Here is a 6,679-nt window from a genome sequence, read left to right as displayed (position 1 = left end):
AAGCTGTAATTGCTTATCCACAGCATACGCTCTTACAAACACATTCTTCAGTCGCCTCATGAATGCTTACGCGTCGCTGTCGCACGATGAAGATGTGAGGGTCTTTATCGAGCCAGGATATCGCTGTAACTACGCTGTGACATCGCAAGCTTGCTTCGTTCGGACGCAGCAAATAATCTAATCGCACCAGCAGAAGAGCGCCGATCGTCTCGCTCACGGTCCCGATTTGTGCACTGTACCCTCAGTCATGCAGCACAGACTGCGCCCCCCCCCCCAGAAAAAAAAATGCTCGGCACAAAACGTAGTAACAACTACCCGTATCACCGCTCTAGTTGCAGACCAGAACGACGCAGCAGCAAACAGGCGGCCATGCGAGCAAGCAAACCTGTCAGAATAAACCTTCAATTTGCGCGGCCGCCCCCTGCCCAATGAAAAGCGACCGGAAGTGACGGGAGGAGGCTGTACAGTCACACGCCGTCACTTCGGCGCGCGGCAGGACGGGAAGGCGGAAGCTACGCCATTGTTGCATTCTCTCGCTACATGAAATGCGTTCGCGTCTCGCGCTGTGCGAAATAATTTTACACGTGTGATTAGTTTTGTGCGCGGTGTAGAAAAAGGTGTGGCCCGTGCTTTGTGTATTACTCGTGCTCCACTTCAAAGCAAAGCGTTCGTACGCACTGGAAGATGGATCCACGGACGCTGAGACGAGCAGTTGCAATGTGCCCTGTGTCGGCGATCGGTAGTACTGCCATAATGGGAATTTTCAGGCAAGTGCCCATTTATTTGGTATTTCTTTGGTGGGTTACGTGTTTTTGTTCGCTCTAGAAGTTTCTTACTGTGATCTCGTAGCATAATTCACTAATTTAAGAGCAAGAGCAGCTGCACTCCTAGTGGGGCAAGTTAACTACCTCGATCGCGCCCAGTCTTACTTCGCGGTGCGCCTGCATAGTTACGCTTTGTTTTTTAGCGCTTGAACGTTCGTAGATGTGATTCTTTTGTGCGTTCAGCGTGGCTTCTTGTAATGTGGTCGACCACTTTTGCGTCGCGTAGAAAAAGGACTGCTGACTTTGCCACCTTTCGAAAAAACTGGCGCGGTATTGGTTCTCCCTGATGCGGTCGCGTGCTGCTGTTGCTGCTTGCCGGGCGCCTTTAGCATGTTTTCGGCTCGTTTTGTCTGTGCGTGTGTGCGTGCTCGCGCTCGGCTCGATTCGTGTGTGTGCGTGCGCTCAGCTCGCTTTGTGTGCGTGTGTGTGTGTGTGTGCGTGTGCGTGTGCGCGCGCGTGCATGCCGGTTTGTATGGGCCGGCGTGCTTGCGTGTGTCTAGTGCGTACAGTACGTGTTTTGGGAGCTTGTTTCTGTGTGGGTCGCTGTGTGTGCGTGCACGTGGTAGCGTGTCTGCCTGCATGTATGTGGGCTTGTTTGTGTTTATCAATGTGCGCGTGCGTACTTTTGTGTCTGCGCTTTGAGAGTGCGTTTATTTGTGTGCGCGCTAGTGCGTTTTGTGTGCGTGCATATGTATTGCATAAGGCCGGTAAATTTTTACTCGCAATAAAACTCTTCCAATTTGGTGCAGCGAGTGTTGCCGCCTGAAACCCGAGTTTGGTTTCAAGCCAACATGGACAACTGCTGTATGAGGCGCCGTTTCTCAGGAGGATCAGTGGGAAGGCGTCAGGTATACGCTTCCTCCTTTTTCCCTCCTCTGCCCTGATGAATTGATATCTTTGATTGTTATTCTAAAGGGAACGTTACATCCAGAGCATAAATAAATGATTAAGAAATCTGGTAGTGTGTTTCGCCATTACACTAATTCTGATCTTAAAGACGCGAATTTCCCATTAGCCCACATTTCCGTTGATACAGACAACCGCTGAAATTGTGAACAGCAGGTTATTCGAGACGTCCTACGTATATAGCAATTGTCCTCAGGAGCTCTAATGAATTTTGAAAATTTGGAGTGTTGTTGTTGTGCTTTAGAGGTATCATATGCAAGCTTTAGGTCTCTCCTGGTAGTTTGCATGCCCTTCGAGAGCTGTCGCCTATAGCCCTATTGAAATTCGTAACTACAGTTTGGAGAACTGGGGAAGCTGGAAGGCTTGTCCTGGCTCTCGAGAAAGTGTTTAAGCTGGAAGTGTAGGTTGAGGAGTTTGGGGTTGGTCACACGAATGCTTTTTTATGCCTTAGCAGTAGGAGTGTCAAAGGATAAAAAATGCAGTGTGTCAAGCGTGGGAAGCTGCTTATGTGGTAGAGGCTTGTGTGTTTGTTGTGTGTGCGTGTGTGTGTGTGCGCGCGCGTGCATGCATGCGTGCGTGTATGTGAATTCGCTCCTCACAAGGGAGTGTGTGTGTGTAAGTGAGCTACTTCTTTGCTGGTGCTATTTGCCAAAAATTGGGAAGAAAACACAATGATCAATATAACTTGAAATAATAAGCTATGCAAAGCATGCTGGCAGAGTACCGACAGCAGCATATGAGCATACAAACGTGCAGCTGTGTGACAATGTTAATGCATGACTGCAACATCTGGAAGGAAGCTTGCTTCTTTTTCAGTAAGCAGCACAAAGTCCATATTTTTTTGCTTTTCTCGTGCAAATCAGAACGATGCTCATTGCCAGTGATCTTGTCTTTCATTCTAGTAGCATTTGTTTATCTTGAACTTCGAGCGTTGTTTCTCGCAGGTCATGCAGATGATTGCAGCAATTTCACAATGCCCAGCCTTGGTGCCCTCCATCAAGAGCAAGCCACTTGCGTTCGCCTTCAGGCAGATAGATGGTTGATGTCTTCTAGGAATCCGTTGGGAAGACAACATTGTAAGTAGATACAGGTGTGAAGTTTAATATAGTAAGTCAAGTTATAATTTAAAACTCTGAGGCTCCTTGGCGGCCTAAGCTTGATATTATGTGCAGTTGTGTGTGTTTTTAAATATTGCCGATTGTACTGCATACTGCAGGTATGACTGCTGATCCAAAGCATACACTTGCATTTTCTTGATGGCCTTTCATAATGAAGATTTTCTTTGTGCAAGAATATTCACAGACTGGAGCATTCCAGCATGATATTCTTTATTGTGCATTCAGTGCTAATTTCGTATGACCTTCCTGCTACCAATGTTTTTGCAGGAAAGGAATATTTCTTTACTCTATGCAATGAGCTTGTTATTTGCTCGTTGCATTACTCTGCTACCTTTAATTTAATCCGGTTTCATTCTCAAAACCTTAAAATTTGAGCTGTTTTTTTTTTCAAATACAATATCAAAATGCGCCGGATTGCAATCTAGACTGCAAGGGATTTGAAGAAATTACAAGAAACTAGGACCTCTCATGGGTGTTAAAAAACATTTCCGCAAGCATTGCGCCTATTTCTTGTACTGAGCTAGCTGCCCATGAATATTGCAAGCATATGTCATTTCACACAGTTTTGCAGGATATAGTAGGCCTATCACTGTCACTAAGCACAACCTTTCTTCATTTGCATCATGAAAATCTGCCTCATGCTTAATTTGGGACAAGTCTTGAAAAATGAATGTTTCATAATTTTGAAACTACACAAAGTATTGCTTGGGGCTTGGCAGTTTTCAGACAACTTGACCATGTTGAACCTAGCCATTACAAGACGAGAAAAAAAACATGCACAGGAGGACTCATTCAATCAAATGCAATGCTGTGGTGATTTTCCATGTGGAAAAATTTACTTTTAGGCGGGAGAGGGTGGGTAGCCAATTTACAACCATAGCGACTCATGCGGGTAGTGGCAACACAGGATGAGAAATGGTTATGGCTCTGAAGTTCATTGAATATGAACACTAATATACAATCCCTCCCCCCCCCAATGAGGGGTAACCGTGCAGTATATTTCGGGTGGTAAAGACGATTTTTTTAGCAGACGAGAAATTTCAGGCTCTAGTTGAGAGGCTACATACAGAAGGACCATGTAGGTATTCGCAGAATAACATAAACTGCCCAGGAGGGGTATCACAGTTTAGGGCATGAAGTAAAAAGTGGGAGCATGACGAAGGATCATAAGTTTATTTAAACTTATGATCTTTGGGAATACTACTTGTCACCATATCGCCAAGCTAACCCATTGAAAGAAAGGGGCCTGCTCTAAGGAAAATAGTTAACACATGCTAAATTTTCAAGGAAAGTATGCCGAAATGTCAGTTCCTACTAAATTAGTAAATAAGAAATACCCAATAAATTCCTGTATACAGAAATGGTCTAATAAACTGCATTGGAGATTTGGAGATTGTTGGGCTGGATGCAGGTATTGCAGGGCAAATGAGAATGCCAGTGAGGGTTCCCTCATTTTCATTTTGTGTGCACTCTCTGTAAAACTACTCTTTGTCTCCTAGTGTGATAACGTTGTGTAAAAACAGCCATTTTTTAATGACTTGTGCATGTCACTCTTAATGTGCCATATCCCGTAAGGTTCTCAGCTGCAGTACTTATAAAGTGTAATGCAGAGATATATTGCAGATTTCATGTCAATTTATATTAAGGTCACATACACACTCTTGGACAAATTTCTGTTGAGAGATGTCATTGGTAGTGTCATTAAATTTAATTCATTCTTATTTTCTATGGTAAAAAGGCTACTGTAAATTTATTTGCTTTTGCTGCTGTATGTGCCTTGAATTCAAAGTGACATAGTGGTTTAGTGTTCACAGTAAATGCAATTCCTAAATTTGCAAAATAAAAATTTCTCCTACCTTTCACCTGTCTTGCCCAGTTGCCTGAGCTGTGCATTGTTCCCCGTCACATTAAGTTTGTTACTTTCAGAAGCTTGTTGCCTTACCAAATTTTCCACAGTGTACATGTGTAATTGCATAGACAACTCTCATGATTCTCTTCTTATTTTGCTAATGCAGGACGCAAGATTCCAGCAATGCCATGCGCTGCATTTATTGGTCAAGAGGCTCAGAGAATGGAGTCCCTGCACCTCGTGGTTAACCGTGAACATGTTTTTTCTTTTGGAAAACTAAACGTCATTTGCTGCATCAATTGCATTTTTGCAGCTCAGATGTGTACTATATTTTTCTAATTTTGAATCAATTAATATTCACTGTGCAGTATAAAAAATGATGTACAGTGGGAAGGACAAGGACTGCGAGAGATGACATACACTGCGCTGACTTCCAACAATATTTTATTGCGTTGCCACATAGTGTGTTTATACACAAGAGGCGTCATGCGCAGAAAATGAAAGGCAGTCACAAGGGGTGTTCTAACAGCAAGTCAATGTACTAAGAACATGGTCACGAAAAAAAGATCACGATATCTATCTGTGGAGGTACAAGACTTCACTAGGGGTCAGCGTGATAGAGGGGGAACTAACGCGCACACACTACCCAATTTCCTGGTGCAATCAGCTTCAATAATGTACCGGGTGAGCTGTGTCTCGCTAGAACTTGCGTATCTTCAAAGAGGGGCATGCAGCGGCAGTCCCGGCAATGAATGCCCAAGTGGCCTTGAACAGTGTTATAGATGTTATAATGCACTCTTAAACGATCATTTAGGCACCTGCCTGTCTGTCCAACGTATTTACTGCCTCAAAACAGGGGAATATGGTAAACCACATTCGGTGCACATATCGCAAAATCGTTTCTGTGCCCGACAGAGCAAGAACTCTGACGCGATTTAGGCGCGTTTACATGCTTACAGAGCTTTGCCAGCTTTTCCGGGGCTGAGGAAAGGACTGGGATTCCTGGAAGTTGCCGAATCTTTTTTAGCCTATCGGAGACATCATGCACTTATGGTAGCACTGCGAACCTGTGTCTTTCAACCGGCTGGTTCCTTGACTGTGCTCATCACGTTTTGTGCCCTTCAGAAGCTGTTCCGCTATGGCTGAGATTAAGGCCGAAGGGTAGCCAACCAAAGAAAGGTGATCAACCTGTGCAGCTATACTATCTTGCATTTCATGTGACCAAGATTTATTGAGGCTGTTAACGAGGCAAAACTTAATACCTCGTTTAACAAGCTTTGAATTTGCAGAGTTAAAGGGCAAGAGTGACTTCTTACTTCTCGTTTCAAAGCACTAGCACACCTGTTTGTTTTCAAGGCACTGCCTGAGATCTAGAAAGCGCAAAGAATCATCAATGGGGACCTCATTTGTTAGTTGTAGAGGCTGCAGCTCTTAAAAGATCTCCAAGTCTCCCAAAGCAGCAGGCTCTAAAGCGTGATCAGTGCAATCAATAAATACCAGGTAGTCGTCCACAAACCTGCACACTTTGACAACGTGAGACGCATCCAGGTGACCTTGAATGTTTCAATCATGATTGGCTAGATAAATATCAGTGGCGGCGCCAAGCATGATCCTTCACAATATACAAATAAATGGTGTTTGTATAGGATCATGCCTCACGCCGCAATTATGTGATATTTATCTAGCTCATGATTTCTATATTGAAGGTCACCTAGATGCATCTCCTGTCAAAGTGTACAGGTTTGTAAATTGCTACCTGGTATTTATTGATGCACTGATCACGCTTTCGAGCCTGCTGATTCGGGAGTCTTGGAGATGTTTAAGAAAGCCTCTACAACTAACGCATGAGGTTCCCATTGATGATTCCTTGCGCTTTGTAGATCTGAGGCTGGTGCTTCGAAACGAGAAGTCACTCTTGCCCTTTAACTCTGCACACTCAAACCTCGTTAAATGAGGTATTAAAAGTTTTGCATCCTTAACAG

At 44.1% G+C, this 6,679-nt stretch overlaps 1 long non-coding RNA gene across 1 annotated transcript; it reads left to right on the top strand.

Moving 5' to 3' along the window:
* The first annotated feature begins 531 nt into the window (after nucleotides 1-531).
* On the top strand, nucleotides 532-5,469 carry LOC142586915 (uncharacterized). Its single transcript, XR_012829291.1, has 4 exons — nucleotides 532-767; nucleotides 1,574-1,672; nucleotides 2,675-2,806; nucleotides 4,864-5,469. It is a non-coding gene; the product is annotated as an uncharacterized LOC142586915 (long non-coding RNA).
* Nucleotides 5,470-6,679: the final 1,210 nt, after the last annotated feature.

The sequence above is a fragment of the Dermacentor variabilis genome, chromosome 7 (assembly GCF_050947875.1).
Source record: "Dermacentor variabilis isolate Ectoservices chromosome 7, ASM5094787v1, whole genome shotgun sequence".
In the NCBI taxonomy this organism is placed as follows: domain Eukaryota; kingdom Metazoa; phylum Arthropoda; class Arachnida; order Ixodida; family Ixodidae; genus Dermacentor; species Dermacentor variabilis.
This window is presented reverse-complemented; position numbering and strand designations above follow the sequence as displayed.